The sequence below is a fragment of the Oncorhynchus gorbuscha genome, linkage group LG07, assembly GCF_021184085.1.
Source record: "Oncorhynchus gorbuscha isolate QuinsamMale2020 ecotype Even-year linkage group LG07, OgorEven_v1.0, whole genome shotgun sequence".
In the NCBI taxonomy this organism is placed as follows: domain Eukaryota; kingdom Metazoa; phylum Chordata; class Actinopteri; order Salmoniformes; family Salmonidae; genus Oncorhynchus; species Oncorhynchus gorbuscha.
The window spans coordinates 18,310,422-18,328,741 of NC_060179.1; positions in this window are offsets into that span (position 1 = coordinate 18,310,422).

Genomic DNA, 18,320 nt, shown 5'->3' on the forward strand with positions numbered 1-18,320 from the left:
GTCCTGAATACAAAGGGTTTTGTTGGGGGCAAATCCAATACAGATTACTGATTACCACTCTCAATATGTTCAAGAATAGTGGGGGCTGCATCATGTTATGGGTAAGCTTGTAATAGTTAAGGGCCAGGGAATGTTTCAGGATAAAAAAATAAACAGAATGGAACTAAGCACAGGCAAAAGCCTAGAGGAAAACCTGGTTCAGTCTGCTTCCACCAGACACTGGGAGATGAATTCACCTTTCAGCAGGACAATAACCTAAAACACAAGGACAAATCTACACTGGAGTTGCTTAAAAGGAAGAGAGTGAATGTTCCTGAGTGGCCTTGTTACCGTTTTGACTAATATCTACTTGAAAATCTATGGCAAGACCTGAAAATGGTTGTCGAGAAATGATCAACAACCAATTTGAAAGAGTTTTAAGAATTTTGGAAAGAATAATGGCAAATATTGTACAATCAAGGTGTGCAAAGCTCTTAGAGACTTACCCAGAAAGACTCTGAGCTGTAATCGCTGGAAAAGGTGCTTCTACAAAGTATTGATTCAGGGGTGGGAATACTTAAATTCGATATTTCTGTATTTCATTTCCAATGAATTTACTAAAATATCTAAAAACATATTTTGACTTTGTCATTTCCCCTTGCAATATAGCCTAACAAGTTGTCGGATTGTCTTTTATAACACATAGGTAAGGTAAGGCAATAGAAATATTTTGGACTCCTGAGTGGCACAGCGGTCTAAGGTACTGCATCTCAGTGCAAGAGGTGTCATTATAGTACCTGGTTCGAATCCAGGCTGTATCACATCCAGACGTAATTGGGAGTCCCACAGGGCGACACACAATTGTCCCAGCGTCGTCCGGGTTTGGCCAGAGTAGGCCGTCATTGTAAATACCAATTTGTTCTTAACTGACTTGCGTTGTTAAAGAAATTTAAAAAACAGACATGTATAGGCTTACAGGGCTTTTTATTAAACATGAGTTATAATTTATTACAATTGAAGAAATGCATAAATGCTAAATAATCCTAATTAATCTGCTAAAGGTGAAGTTACATATCCACCCCCGTTGGAGTCTGGAAAGTCCAGCCTAAAATTGTATTCACTCATCGGAGGGCACATCACTGCTTGGCAGAAGGATACGCATACACGGCACTGTCAAACGAAAAACAATGCTGAAAATCTGTCCGCATCCACAGAAACTAGTCCAATCGCTCTATGACAAACTATTTCAATAGAGGAAAACAGAGAGAGAGGAAAAGAAACTGACACAGATGTACTGCCAGCTACTTCATATTGTGGCTGCATATCACAGGAGGTTGGTGGCACTTTAATTGGGAGAACAGTCTGGTGGTAACGACTGGAGCAGAATCAGTGGACTGGTATCAAATGCATCAAACATATGGTTTCCATGGTTTCCAGGCGTTTGATGCCATTCCATTTGCTCCGTTCCGTTCTCCCCTCTGCAGCCTCCACTGCTGTATATGTAACCTAATATTGAACATAGCGATGTGGGCATGGGGAACACATGACATGCTCTACAATTAGGTATTAAGTATTATAAGCCAATGGTCATCTACAGTATAATAACTAAACAGCTTGTTATCTGTTTTCCCCTCCCCACTCACACCACTCCCAGACAGTCTGAGCAAAATTCTTGCTTGAGAAATTTCTCCTCGCTAAGAAACAATTTTTGTTTCTTTTTGACCATTTTAATTGAAAACAATCACAGTAAGGTACTTAATTGTATTGGATCTGAAGGCCAATGTCCTCTTGGTAAGCAACTCCAGTGTATATTTGGCCTTGTGATTTAGTTTATTGCTGAAAGGTGAATTTGTCTCCCAGTGTCTGTTGGAAAGCAGACTGAACCAGGTTTATTTTGCCTGTGCTTAACTCCGTTTTCTTAAAAACTCCCAAGTCCTTGCAGATGACAAGCACACCCATGACATGATGCAGACACCACCATGCTTGAAAATATGAAGTGTGGTAGTCAGTGATGTGTTGTGCTGGATTTGCCCCAAACATAACACTTTGTATTCAGTACATAAAGTTAATTTCTTTATGCCGTTTTACTTTAGTGCCTTGATGCAAAGATATTGCATGCATAGTTTTTAATATTTTTATTCTGTACAGGCTTCCTTCTTTTCACTCTGTCATTTAGGTTAGTATTGTGGAGTAACTACAATGTTATTGATCCATCCTAAATGTTCTCCTATCACAGACATTAAATTCTATAATTGTTTTAAAGTCACGATTGGCCTCATTGTGAAATCCCTGAGCTGTTTACTTCATCTCTGGAAACAAAATTAGGAAGGATGCCTGAATCTTTGTTCTGACTGTGTGTATTGATGTATTGATGATTACAATTTTAGACAGGTAACTAGTAACTGTAATGGATTCCATTATGAAATGAACATACCGAACCATGCCAACAAAGAGAAACGAGAGCTTGTGTTGCAGTCTGAGACAGAATTTACAGATATCCCAGGAATGATTTTCTCTACTCTCCAAGAGATGAAAGGGGGACACAATTCTCTGATCCTCCCTTACTTGAGACTGTTGTTAAACACTGATACCACATTCCCACTGAATTCAAATGGTGCTTGAATACAACTCTGCCTATTAGAGGGCTTACTTTGGGCAGTCACAATCACCCCTGCCGAGTCTGATATCGAACATTTATGCAGATATTCTCGATCAGGAAGGAACGGAAAATCCTAAACGAGATGGGACAGTTTAACAACGTTGTGCTTGATGGCACAATCTGCAACTCAACAAAGAGATGAATCTGCTTGGGCAGGCTGAAAGCGTTTTATCTTTCGTCTGTAATTCTAATTCCATTTTCCACTGTTAGAAAGTTTGGTTGAGCTCAGATGCTATACTGCCTTGTTTGAGATTAGGGGGTCAGTCAATATACACTGAGTGTACAAAACATTAAGAACACCAGATTCTTCCATGACAGACTGACCATGTGAAAGCTATGATCCCTTATTGATGTCAATGGTTAAATCCACTTCAATCAGTGTAGAAGAAGGGAATGAGACAGGTTAAAGAAGGATTTTTAAACCTTAAGACATGATGGATTGTGTATGTGTACCATTCAAAGGGTGAATGGGCAAAATAAAAGATTTAAGTGCCTTTGATCGGAGTATGATAGTAGTTGCCAGGTGCACGAGTTTGTCTCAAGAACTGCAAAGCTGCTGGGTTTTTCACACTCAACAGTTTCCTGTGTTTTTCAAGAAAGGTCCACCGCCCAAAGGACATCCAGCTAACAACTCCAGACATCCAACTTAACACAACTGTGGGAAGCATTGGAGTCAACGTGGGCCGCTTTAGACATCTTGTAGAGTCCATGCCCCAACGAAATTAGGTTGTTCTGAGGGGGAAAAAATAGGATATTAGGAAGGTGTTCTAATGTTTTGTACACTCAGTGTATGTTCAACAGTTTAGCGATTTAATCTGATCAAACAGACTCAGTAATACAAATATATATACATTCGACTTTGGCCTTGCCTATTATAACGTGTGCACAGACATTTTGCTCGATTTTATGGACAAATCTCATTCTGTAAAAATCAAACCCTTTCTCCTATCGTCTGTCGTAGTTTCACAAAAGTCCTTTAATGCATTGCTATGGTGACATCAGCTACTGAGGGGGAAATCACTTTCTTGACCTGCTTTTAAAAGCGTCAAAACAGCTGAAAGAGTTCTGTTGCAGTGAAACTCACAGGGTTGCGAGCGACCGGGAAACGTCCTTCCTTTGCATCCGGAGATGGGTGAAATAAGAATGGAAAAATATGAGGGAGGGCCAGAAGCATAAACATGTTCTCTGTAAACGATCCTCATTTGGAGAACTTCCATGTGTAAATGACGATGTGTATGTTCGTCGCATGACGCAGTTTCCTAAGTCCCAGGCACTTAGATGATTAATGACCTTTGACCTCATAACCACTTGTGTGTCCATCCCTTATTCCCAGTTCACAATGAGCAAAGGGGAGGCTGTTTCTAAGGCCAAACCTGAGTGCGAGCAAAAAAACATATTGCTACTTAAGTCCCTACCTTTGTAAAATATGTCAAAAACTTTCAAATAGGTGAGGTGTGCTAGATGTAGCTTGCCCAATACAATGGAAGTATTGGAATAGTCTCAAAAGTGCAAATTCTGCCCACCCTGCATACCAGTCAAGATAAACCAAGTGCACCACGAGTATTTAAAACTATTTTATTACATGTATTTGACAAAGGTGTGCATTAGAAGATAGAAGATAGATATGTCTCTTACACAGAATGAGCTATATCAAATGGAGTGATTATTTTCTGATAAAATAAATGCAACATGCAACAATTTCAAAGATTTTAAGGACTTATAAGGAAATCAGTCAATTGAAATAGATTCATTAGTCCCTAATCTATGGATTTCACATGACCGTGAATGCAGATATGCATCTGTCACATATACCTTTTTTTTTAAAGTAGGGCGTGGATCAGAAAACCAGTCCGTATCTGGTGTGACCACCATTTGCCTCATGCAGCGGGACACATCTCCTTTGCATAGAGTTGATCAGGCTGTTGATTGTGGCCTGTGGAATGTTGTCTCACTCCTCTTCAATGGCTGTGCTGGATGTTGGTCTGAACTGGAAGACGCTGTCATACACGTCGATCCAGAGCATCCCTAACAGGCTCAATGGGTGAGTATGCAGGCCTTCTCTTTTTTTGTTGTTGAATTTTCACCCTCTTTTACCCCCTTTTCTCCCCAATTTCGTGGTATCCAATTGTTTAGTAGCTACTATCTTGTCTCATCACTACAACTCCCGTACGGACTCGGGAGAGACGAAGGTTGAAAGTCATGCGTCCTCTGATACACTACCCAACCAAGCCGCACTGCTTCTTAACACAGCGCGCCTCCAACCCGGAAGCCAGCCGCACCAATGTGTCGGAGGAAACACCCTGCACCTGGCAACATTGCGCCCGGCCCGCGACAGGAGTCGCTGGTGCGCGATGAGACAAGGATATCCATACTAACCCGGACGACGCTAGGCCAATTGTGCGTCGCCCCACGGACCTCCCGGTCGCGGCCGGTTACGACAGAGCCTGGGTGCGAACCCATATATACCACATATCTACAATACAAAATCCATGTGTGCGTATGTGTAGAATGTGTCTGTGTATGCATGTGTCTCAGGACCTTAGGATCTCAAATCAAATCAAAGTTTATTTGTCACATGCGCCGAATACAACAGACCTTACAGTGAAATGCTTACTTACAGGCTCTAACCAACAGTGCAAAAGAAAAAGGTGTGTGTGTGTGTGTTTGTGTGTGTGTTATTATCTGAACCATTCTGACATCGGACTGTCGCCCTCACATCCTCGGAACAGGAGGTTATATTGTAGTCAAGGCTTTATATAGGAAGGGAGAGGAGGGCGTGTTTGAAAAGTTTTATAGCCCATGTCCCTTCACAGGGGCGGGCCACGGGCGGGCCGCAGAGCCCTACCTTACGATAACACAAATCTCACATTTTAGAAGCTAAAATCACATTTCATCATGAATAATTTCATATTCAAACATTTACATTTAACAACAATTCCATGTGAATCCGATAACTCTGATGTGTAGACTTTCCACTGTAGAGTTTATGTCATCTTATCATTGATGAGAATGTCTCAGATGACAACCGAACTGTCATCATATTCATGAAGTACCACCGCATATGTTCAATTGGTCAGATTACCAGAATATAGTTTATATAGAAAATAGAATTTCCCCCCACCTTCTGATGTTCCCAGAATCTCTATGTTAACCAAAGGGGTTTGCAAATGTAACATCAGTAGGGTAGAGAGAGGAAAAAGGGGGAAAGAGGTATTTATGTCTGTCATAAACCTACCCCCAGGCCAACTTCATGACACTGGTGAGGACGAATATGTAGATGTGCTTCCCTAAGATGGTTTCTGACAGCTTGCGCAGAAATTCTTCGGTTGTGCAAACCACAGTTTTATCAGCTGTCCCGGTGCCTGGTCTCAGACGATCCTGCAGGTGAAGAAGCCAGATGTGGAGGTCCTGAGCTGGCGTGGTTACACATGGTCTGCGGTTGTGAGGTCGGTTGAACGTACTACAAAATTCTCTAAAACGACATTGGAGGTGGCTTATGGTAGAGAAATGGACATTAAATTCTCTGGCAACAGCTCTGGTGGATATTCCTGCAGTCAGCATGCCAATTGTATGTTCCCTCAAAACTTCAGACATCTTTGGCATTGTGTTGTTTGACAAAACTGCACATCTTAGAGTGGCCTTGTATTGTCCCCAGCACAAGGTGCACCGGTGTAATGATCATATTGTTTAATCAGCTTCTTGATATGCCACACCTGTCAGGTGGATGGATTATCTTGGCAAATGAGAATTGGTCACAAATAGGGATGTAAACAAATTTGTGAACAAAATTTGAGAGAAATAAGCTTTTTGTGCTTATGGAACATTTCTGGGATCTTTTTATTTCAGCTCATGAAATCTATACTGATTTAAATTTTGGGTTTATATTCTTCTTCATTGTATAGACTGATTGCATTTTTGATTTGCAAAGTTCAATTAATACATTCAATTTAAAAAGCTATTATGCTCTGAACCTCAAGAGAACGACCTATTAGCTTTAGGTGCAGTCTGGAGCCCCAAGTAGCAGACACAGCCGTTTCAGAATGACTCCAGAGGAAGATGTCTGATAATTGGACAAATATTGGGGTTGCTAGAATTCCTGTAATTCTTTCAATGAAAATAAATAGAGTAACACCTTCGAGAGCCAGCTGTTGAGACAAGTAAACTGCTCTTTCGTTACATTTGATTGTCTCCCACACACACTCTTGGTCCAGAGTGAGACCCACTGCTGGTGAAGTAGCATTCCCCCCTTAAGACTGAACACTGTCTGGTTAGACAGGCTACCACTGCAGTTGGGCACCTACACATCAATGTCCTCAGAGCAGCCGCACCCATAGCATCAACCTCGCTAGACACAGGACACGTCCACATCTGCCAGATCGATAAGAACTCCAAAATGTATTTCATCCCTCTTTCTTTATTGGTGGGAAATATTTACTCTCACTGCTTGGAAAATTGAGAAAGTGGCTGCCTTACTGTGTGTTACACAATGGGCTTTATTTAACTCCTTGTACACATCTCTGCTGGTAGGCGATGGGAAGGATGTGCTGCTCTTATCTACTGATTGGGCTTTTAGCCTGTGGAAATTTGCTCTGTATACAGTATACAGTTGTTTTGGTTGACCTGTGACCCGCATCCTGTTTCTGTTGCGCGACGCGCAATAAAACACAATAGCCCCACAGCTGGTCGCGAGGGTTTCTGACGTACTACCGCTGTTCTCAAGTAGGTTCACCCCTAATGGGCTAGCTCCCACAACAGCAATCCCACAACAAGCCCAATACAGGCAGGCCACAACAAGCCAACACCAGCCTTGCACAGGCTACACCACGCCAACCCAAGCACAGGCTACCCCACACCAAGCCCAGCACAGGCTAGCTCACACCAAGCCAAGCACCGGCTACCCCACACCAAGCCCAGCACAGGCTACCCCACACCAAGCCCAGCACAGGCTACTCCACACCAAGCCCAGCACAGGCTACCCCACACCAAACCAAGCACAGGCTACCCCACTCCAAGCAAAGCACAGGCGAGCCCACACCAAGCCCAGCTACTTTATAATGTAGAGGCGGGTGCCCATTAGAATATTTGGGGCATGCTTTGCAAATATCCATGTTCTTAAGTTTAAAATAAAAAAATAGCCGACACCATTCAAATCAATGTGGGTCGGGACTTAAAAGCCAATTATCTTGGAATCATCATTTGTCAGATATAACCTTCAAGTTCTAATTTTGCAAGTTATTTTTGTGCAAATGTTACTGAGAGTGTTAAACCAGTTTAAGTGTTCTGTTGTGTGACATCAACCAAAAATACTTAATTAAGTGCATGTGACATATGAGAAACAATTAAGTTATATACAAGTACCAGTCAAAGGTTTGGACACACCTACTCATTCAGGATTTTTCTTTATTTGTACTATGTTCTACATTTTAGAATAATAGTGAAGACATCAAAACTAAGGAAGTAACGCATATGGAATCATGTAGCAACCAAAAAAGTGTTAAACAAATCAAAATATATTTTAGATTTTAGATTCTTCAAAGTAGCCAGTGTGCAAAGCTGTCATCAAGGCAAAGGGTGGCTACTTTGAAGAATCTCAAATATAAAATATATTTTGATTTGTTTAACACTTTTTTGGTTGCTACATGATTCCATATGTGTTATTTCACAGTTTTGATGTATTCATTATTATTCTATAATGTAGAAAATAGTAAAAATAAAGAAAAACCCTTGGCCATGGTATATTGGAGAAACGCCCCAATCCCCTGACGTGCCTTAGTGATATTATAAACGGGTTACCAATGTAATGTGGAGCTGATGAGCAAAGGCATATTGACCCTATGTGGGCAGCCTACATGGGTCCAAAGTTTTAACCCGCATTGGGCCCACATCGTGCCAATGTGGGCAGGTTTGCTGGGAAAAGATGGTCTTGTGACAGACAAAGTGAGGGCTGCCAGATATGGGCTGCATACACTGGGACACACTTGGCCAATGCCTTGGGGGCCAATGTGGAGCCGAAGAGCAAAGGCGCGTCGGCCCCATATGGGCAGCCTACGTGGAGCCAATATTTTACCCCTCTCATGAAAGGAGGTCATGTGAACCTTACAGTGTTCTAGGTGTCAGTCAAAGCTGACGGACGGATTGCATCGATATTCAAGCGTGACTTCTGCCAACTTAGGTTGGACATCGGCTTGGTCATAGAGGGTTTGGTTTGTGTAATCTAAAACCATCTTTTGTGTCTATAACTATTTCGGTCCAATACCAGAGGAAATGGGCTACACTAAATGAGAAGCTTGTCTCTTTGGGGACGTCTGGAAATTGATGGAATTTTCCCCCGGACCTCCCTTTATGACCTTCTCCGTCATAGCAGCCCTGGGGAGGGAGATGTGTGTGTAAGCTGTGTGTTTGTGTGTGTCTGACTGTGTGTGTGTGTGTGTGCATACGACCATATGTGTGTTTGCATGTGTGACGTGTATGTGTTTATTTAAGCAGCCACAGCCCATGCTAGGTCCCTACTAAGCGTTCCTCACTAAGCCCAAGGACGGGCCTCTGCGATGGGAGACAAAGTCTTGCCCCTCCTGGGGCCTGCCCCCACAGAGCAGCGCTCACATGGTGCCTAGTCTTTATCGTCAAAGAACAATCCTTTTACAAAGTTAAACAATTATATTTTTCATTACTTTTCATCCCTCCCACCTTTAAATGAACAGGTAAGGTCCAATAGAGTGACATATGGACCATGTAACGCCATGTGATCCCTTCAATACAGCTGAACTAGTGGGGTTTGAATATAGGCTGTGCTTACTATGCCCTTTGTGTGGAGGTTAGGCGTAAACCAATCCATACAACTAATTGAAACATTGTGAGAGCCTCCTTCGCTCCAATACCTGGTGGAAATTGGGTTGTGGGCACATTACTGGGTTGTGGGCACATTACTGGGTTGTGGGCACATTACTGGGTTGTGGGACATTACTGGGTTGTGGGCACATTACTGGGTTGTGGGCACATTACTGGGTTGTGGGCACATTACTGGGTTGTGGGCACATTACTGGGTTGTGGGCACATTACTGGGTTGTGGGCACATTACTGGGTTGTGGGCACATTACTGGGTTGTGGGCACATTAGGGACAAAAGATCTGTGCTGAGAAAACATCAAGGCCATTTGCCACATTGACTTTTTGTAGAACTTCTTAATTAACTTTGCTATGGATTGCGTGTGTAGTAGCCTACTACTTGGGGTGTTGATGTTGAGTAAATCATCAAATTGCTTATTGTGAAATAAGTGGAATGACAGTGTGACATGGTTAGAGTGTTGAGAAAAAAATGGTTGGTAGGTGAAGTCTCCAAGAATTTGTGAAATGTTTTCCTTTTTCTAAAACTTCTAATGGTATTACATAAGACATTGTGGATGTATACAGTAGTCATCCAAAAAGTTCCTTAGAAAAAGCCTCCTTGCAGCATGCCTGCAGATGTGCATGCATAATGTGATAATGATAATATCAAAATATGACCATACTTTATCAGTCATATATCATCAGTGATGCTATTTAGACCTACACTATATAGCATTTGCGGAGTCATCAACAGCTATTGTTTCATTTCAACCAGGGTTCAATTAAAATAGATAACACATATAGACTTAGGGTTTCAAGCTTTGGTGGATTTCAAATTGCATCTTACAAGTTAATAATTAATATGTTGGATTCACATCTCCATCGCAACCTAAAATAATGTTTTCAACACAACCAAATATCAATATTGAAAGAGATGTATCTTCTGCTTGGATAGCTCCATCTGTACCACTGACTGAGTCTGACTTTAATCATAGTTTGTCTACAAATTAATAATTGATATGTTGGCTAATGTCTGCATCTCAACCAAAAATCTATGTTAAAGAATAGGACTAAGTCAAATTAAATCATACTTTAAATGCGCTTTAAATAAAGTTTGATCTGATTTAGTCAAATTCTTTAACATTGATTTTTGGTTGAGACAGCGATGTGAAGCCAACATATAAATAAATAATTAACAAAGTTAGTGGCACAGAAGATACATTTCCTTTAAATGTTGATATTTGGTTGCATTGTCAACCAAACACAATTCAATATTACTTTTGTAATATGGTAAATAGCCTAAAGTTAAGGCTACAGTATCTTACAAACTAATGTAACCGTATTTATTCAACCTTAAAATGAGTAACACATCTATAGCCACATTTTGAGGTTACTGTAACTATAAATGTCTTGTTATGTAATATATATAATCATATTTACCATTTAGCAGACTCTTTTATCAAAAGAGACTTACAGTCATGCGACCATACATAATGTAATAATAATACTTATCCTAGGAGTAGGGTAATAATGTAATCATAGAAAGCTTGCATTTTCAAGATAACATGCAAAGGTCGCAGGTTCTTTAGAGTTAATATAATCTGTGCAGAATCTTGAACAACATTGATCACTTGCACTATGTAATTTTAATGGAATCTCAACTGCAATCCAGGTCATCTGCTTGTGATATTCGATGAAGCACAGTAATAACTCCTTAAGTTGATGTATAAATATATAATATCTGACATTGTATTCCCATTTGAACATTATTGCACGTTTAAATTGTTGAAAGCTCAGTGATAACACATATAGATGACAACTGCACCAAAAATCAAACATTGTTTTTCAATTAGAATTTTATTGTGCTTTTAGATGAAGAAAAGTGATCTCGAGCGAAGTGATCGCAAAGTGATCGCGAAGGTGATAACACATTGGAATTTCAACAAACTTCTGGCTGTCTTTTTGAGTGACTGAATAAAGGTTGAAATCTCATTGATCAACATCTCAACTAAATATTGCTCACATTTCCATGGTGAAATGATGTGGTGGGACCAGGTGGGATGTTGTGAAAGAGTTTTGTCATGCAGGTAAATAGAATGGACACATCTGAAAAACATACAGGTAACAGACATTTTCTGTCTGCAAAACAGCATTGAAATGTGCAAAGAATATTGTATTACTCACTACATTTCCAGCTGAAACGATCCCATACATTTCCCTTTGACAGTCTGTGAGAAGTAAACAGCATGAAGATGTGTTGCACACAATGCAATCGCTATTCTAAACTGGTTTAGCATTAAATGCAGCCCTTTCTATTTCAAATGTTATAGTTATTTTGGACAATTCTGTGAGGGATGTTTTACAGAAAATGGCAAACTATACTTTACAAGTCAAGATCCAATTCTTCACCCCCCCTAATATTTTTCCATTATAATGTGATTTCTTGACCAACTTGATTTTATCAAAACGAAATAATGCCAGTAAGATTAGCATTATGATGTCACACATGAGCATGTCCAACACTAGTTACAAGATGATAATTACATGGATTAAGAATCAGAGAAAATGTTTAGACATTTCTTTAACGTTGATCTCAGCTTTGATAATGATTGGTTGATGTGACTCAGTGGTAAACGTCTCCCTCCCCCTCATATACCCATCCCTGCCAGTTACCTCCCACACACACATACTGGTGCCAACACGCCAAGCCTGATCTGGCCATTCCTCCTGATTACACACACACACACGCACGCACGCACATGCATGCACACACGCACACACACACACACGAGATCTGCGGTGCAAAGACAGAGGTAGTGGGAGTGAGACAAAATGGATGAGATGGAAATAGAGAAAAAATACAAAGAGCCGGATTCGATCAAACCTGCATTGACAACATTAGCACAGTATCCGTTGACTCAACTCCTTCCCGAGCGCATGTATGTCTTGTGCTGACCACAAAATATCTACCTGTTTATTTATTTAGTACCTTAAATCCAGGTACAGTGGCAAGAAAAGGTATGTGAACCCTTTGGAAATACCTGGATTTCTGCAAAAATTGGTCATAAAATTGGATCTGATCTTCATCTAGGTCACAACAATAGACAAACACAGTCTGCTTAAACAAATAACACACAAACAATTATACGTTTTCATATCTTTATTGAACACACCGTGTAAACATTCACAGTGCAGGGTGGAAAAGTATGTGAACCTTTTGATTTAATAACCGGTTGACCTTCCTTTGGCAGCAATAACCTCAACCAAACGTTTTCTGTAGTTGCGGATCAGACCTGCACAATGGTCAATTTTGGACCATTCCTCTTTACAAAACTGTATCAATTCAGCAATGGTGTGAACTGCTCTCTTGAGGTCATGCCACAGCATCTCAAATCAGGTTGAGGTCAGGACTCTGACTGGGCCACTCCAGAAGGTGTATTTTCTTCTTTTGAAGCTATTATGTTGTTGATTTACTGTGTTTTGGGTCGTTGTCCTGTTGCATCACCCAACTTCTGTTGAGCTTCAATTGGCAGACAGATAGCCTAACATTCTCCTGCAAAATGTCTTGATAAACTTGGGAATTCATTTTTACGTCGATGTTGGCAAGCTGTCCATACCCTGAGGCAGCAAAGCAGCTCCAAACCCTGATGCTCCCTCCACTATACCTTACAGTTAGGATGAGTTTTGATGTTGCTGTGCTGTGCACTTTTTTTCTCCACACATAGTGTTGTGTTCCTTCCCAAGAACTCAAATGTAGTTTCATCTGTCCACAGAATATTTAGCCAGTATTGCTATGGAACATCCAGGTGCACTTTTGCAAACTTCAGACGTGCAGCAAAGTTTTTTTTGACAGCAGTGGCTGCTTCAGTGGTGTCCTCCCATGAACACCTTTCTTGTTTAGTGTTTTACGTATCGTAGACTCATCAACAACCTCACTGATCATTCTGAGCTGTGCTCTTGCAGTTATCTTTGCAGGACGGCCACTCCGTATGAGAGCAGCAACAGTGCTGAACTTTCTCCATTTATAAACTATTTGTCTTACCGTGGACTGAGTAACATCAAGGCTTTTAGAGATACTTTTGTAACCCTTTTCAGCTCATTTACAAAATAGCCTCCAACACTCTACTCAACAAATTGGATGCGGTCTATCACAGTGCCATCTGTTTTGTCACCAAAGCCCCATATACTACCCACCACTGCGACCTGTATGCTCTCGTTGGCTGGCCCTCGCTTCATACTTGTCGCCAAACCCACTGGCTCCAGGTCATCTACAAGTTTCTGCTAGGTAAAGCCCCACCTTATCTCAGCTCACAGGTCACCATAGCAGCACTCACCCGTAGCACGCACGCCAGCAGGTATATCTCACTGGTCACACCCAAAGCCAATTCTTCCTTTGGCCGCCTCTCCTTCCAGTTCTCTGCTGCCAATGACTGGAACGAACGGCAAAAATCTATGAAGCTGGAGACTCTTACCTCCCTCACTAGGTTTAAGCACCAGCTGTCAGAGCAGCTCACAGATCACTGCACCTGAACATAGCTCATCTGTAAATAGCCCATCCAATCTACCTCGTCCCCATACTGTTATTTATTTATCTTGCTCCTTTGCACCCCAGTATCTCTACTTGCACATTAATCTTCTGCACACCCTACCATTCCAGTGTTTAATTGCTATATTGTAATTACTTCGCCACCATGGCCTATTTATTGCCTTACCTCCCTTATCCTACTTCATTTGCACGTGCTGTTTATAGATTTTTCTACTGTATTATTAATTGTATGTTTGTTTATTCCATGTGTAACTCTGTGTTGTTGTATGTGTCAAACTCCTTTGCTTTATCTTGGCCAGGTCGCAGTTGTAAATGAGAACTTGTTCTCATCTAGCCTACCTGTTTAAATAAAGGTGAAATAAAAAATCAAAACAAATAAAAAATATCAGGCAATGCTTCTTGTGATTAGCAAACTCAAATTTTGTGAGTGTTTTTTATAGGGCAAGGCAGCTCTAACCAACATCTCCAATCTCGTGTCATTGATTAGACTCCAGGCTAGCTGACTCCTGACTCCAATTAGCTTTTGGAGAAGTCATTAGCCTGGGGGTTCACATACTTTTTCCAACCTACACTGTGAATGTTTAAATTACCTATTCAATATAGTCAAAAAAAATACAATAATTGTGTGTTATTAGTTAAAGAACACTATGTTCATATATTGATGTGACTTAGATGAAGATCAGATCAAATTTGATGACCAATTTACGCAGAAATCCAGGTAATTCCAAAGGGTTCACATATTTTTTTATGCCACTGTAGGTTTTCAGGGAATTCAACTTAAAAGTTGAAATTTGAAGGTTTATTCTTGAACTTTTCTTCTATGTGTCTAATACAGGGACTACAGTCATTCTGTGTCAAGAGGATATGCAGTCCATTGACATGAGCTCTAGAGCTGTGCTACAGCTGGGATCTGAAGGGGAAAGAAACTCAAATGTCCAGACCATCTCTCTCGCTCTCCTTTTGGATATGCATCCTGACCAATATCCTCTATGAGCTGCAGGTAATGTAAACATCACTGTGACTTAGATTCAATGTCTTGGCCAGTTCTATTCAGAGTTCCAACCAGAAAATGCTTTTTGGGTCCTCAGTGGTCATTGACATTGTCATCTAAGCTAAATTGTCTGATAGCTGTTGTGCATACCCTTTTCCCCCCTTTTCACTTCAATACCTTTAGGGTTGTTCCTATTTTATATGTGACAGAGAAAATGTGTCAGAAGCCCCGCCGAAGGGACTGTTAGGACTGATACACCACGGCTGTCAGCCTATCAGCATTCAGAGCCTGAACCACCCAATTTATAATTTGTCCATAATGCCTTGCAATTACACCAGCAGCACACCTCACAGTGACAAAAAATTCCTCTTGCTCTGTCAAACACCCTCCTTCGGAGCTGCAGAGCTGGCAGGCTGAGACACCTGGCAACAGCAACAGATAAAGCTAAAGTCAAAACATGACAAAACTTCACCTCAGACATTTTAGCGCTGTCAGCAGTGTGCCCGCTTCTCTACAAGCTTTGAGATACACACCAGCCTACTACCGGTACCATTGCCCCACCCCTGATTTACTGACCCCTGCCTGCCTTTACCTGTCTATTTCCTGTCCCTGTTGGAATATTAAACTATTTGTCACACCCTGACCTTAGAGTCTTTTATTTCTCTATTTGGTTAGGTCGGAGTGTGATTTGGGTGGGCATTCTAGTTTTTCTATTTCTTTGTTGGCCGGGTATGGTTCCCAATCAGAGACAGCTGTCTATCGTTGTCTCTGATTGGGGATAATACTTAGGCAGCCTTTTTTCCACCTTTAGTTTGTGGGATCTTATTTTTGTGTAGTGCCTGTGAGCACTCCAGTTGTTACGTCTCGTTTGCTGTTTATTGTTTTTGTTGGTGAGTTTCATTTGAATAAACATGTGGATCTCTATGCACGCTGCGCCTTGGTCCACTCATTTCAACGAACGTGACAATATTGTTTATTTGACGTGTTCTGCATCTGGGTCTTACCTTCATACCTGATACTCTGTCAAAGTGATAACAGTGCTGTCTGAAAAAGTAAAGGCACTTCTGTTTCCAAAACTCCATGTAGTAAAAGCATTTTGCTCCTGAGTGAGTAGAGAGCTCTGATATCAGCCATCTGCTCATCTTAAAGTTTACTGTGAATATACAGTGGGGCAAAAAAGTATTTAGTCAGCCACCAATTGTGCAAGTTCTCCTACTTAAAGATGAGAGGCCTGTAATTTTCATCATTGGTACACTTCAACTATGACAGACAAAATGAGAAGAAAAAAAATCAGAAAATCACATTGTAGGTTTTAATGAATTTATTTGCTAATTATGGTGGAAAGTAAGTATTTGGTCACCTACTAACAAGCAAGATTTCTGGCTCTCACAGACCTGTAACTTCTTCTTTAAGAGGCTCCTCTGTCCTCTACTCGTTACCTGTATTAATGGCACCTGTTTGAACTTTTTATCAGTCGTAACACTTCTAAAGCTACTCCCTCTGAAGTGTGGCCTCTGTGGCAATTGCATTAGTCACCTTAGCTGGGACAACTGACAGGCAGTGGCTGAGACAGCAGATGTTCTGACTGTATACACCGCACTTTCTGAGAGAGGTAGTTAGCAAACCAGGACAAAGACCCCTCAGAGACACCAATACTGCTTAGCCGGCCCACAACAATGGAATGGTGTACCGTATCAAATCCTTTGGCCAAGTCAATAAAAACAGCATCACAACGTGGATTAGAATCAAGGGCAATGGTGACATCATTGAGGACCTTTAAGGTTGCAGTTACACATCCATATCCTGAGCAGAAACCAGATTGCATACCAGAGAGAATACTATAGACATCAAGAAAGCCAGTCAGTTGATTATTGACACATTTCTCCAACACTTAAAATAAAAATAGGCCTTTAACAGTTAGGATCAGCTTGATCTCCCCCTTTAAATAAAGGACGAACCGTGGCTTCCAAGTAATGGGAACCTCCCCAGAGAGGAGAGACAGGTTAAAAAGTTTAGAGATTGGCTTGGCAATGATAGGCTTGGCAATGATAGGCAGCAACCTTGAAGAAGATCTGACCCAGATGGTTTTTTGGGTTCAAGTTTAAGGAGTTCCTTTAGCACCTCGGACTCAGTGACCGCCTTCAGAGAGAAACTTTGTAGCATGGCAGGGGAAAAAGAGGGAGGAGCATCGGGGCTAGTCACATTAGAAAGGGTGGGAAATTAGGAAATGTTGGACGGGCAAGGAGGCATGGCTGAGTCAAATAGAAACCCTGACTTAATGAGGTGGTGATTAAAGAGCTCAGCTATGTGCTTCTTGTCAGTAACAACCACATAATCAACATTAAGGGACATGGGCAGCTGTGAGGAGGAGGATTTATTCTCCAGGTCTTTAACTGTTTTCTAGAACTTCTTGGGGTTAGACCCACAGAGAGAGAACTGCTCCTTAAAGTAAATAACTTTGGCCTTCCGGATAGCCTGAGTGCACGTATTTCTCATTTGCCTGAACAATAGCCAGTCAGCTTGAGTATGCATGTGCCGAATTTAGACAAATGCAATTCTTGAGGTGGAGTAACTCTGCAAGATCACGGTCGAACCAGGGGCTAAACCTGTTTTTAATTATATTTTTCTTTATGGGGCGTGTTTGTTAACAATATCACTGAAAATATAAAAAAGAAGGTCCAAGCGTCTTCAACAGAGCTGATTCTATACCATTTTACAGAGGCCAGTTCATGAAGGAAGGCTCTCTCATTAAAGTTTTTTAGCAATTGTCTATGACAAATCAGAGCAGGTCATTTCACTGAGCAGTCATTACGAACACAGGCTGTAAAACAGTGATCACTAAGGTCATTACAGAAAACACCAGACCGATATCTATCAGGATTATTTGTGAGGATAACATTGAGGGGAGTAGCCTTTTCTGAGTGTTTGGAGTCATACCTTGTGGGATTGGTAATAAACTGAGAACGATTTAGGGAGTCCCATTGCTTTAGGACTTGGTCAGGTGGTTTAAACATGTCCCAGTTTAGGTCACCTAGCAGGACAAATTCAGACTTAATGTAGGGGGCCAGGAGAGAGCTTAGGGCAGGTAGGGTACAGGCATGTGCTGATGGAGGAAGATAGCACCCAGCAACAGTCATCAAAGAGCTATTTGAAAGAAGAATGCTTACAACCAGAAAATCAAATAGTTTGGGGACATACTTGGTGGAGACAACCGAGCACTGAAGGTGATCCTTGGTAAAGATTGCCACTCCCCCACCTTTGGAAGATCTGTCTTACCGAAAAAGGGTATAAGCAGAAAGGTTAACATCAGTATTCAAAACA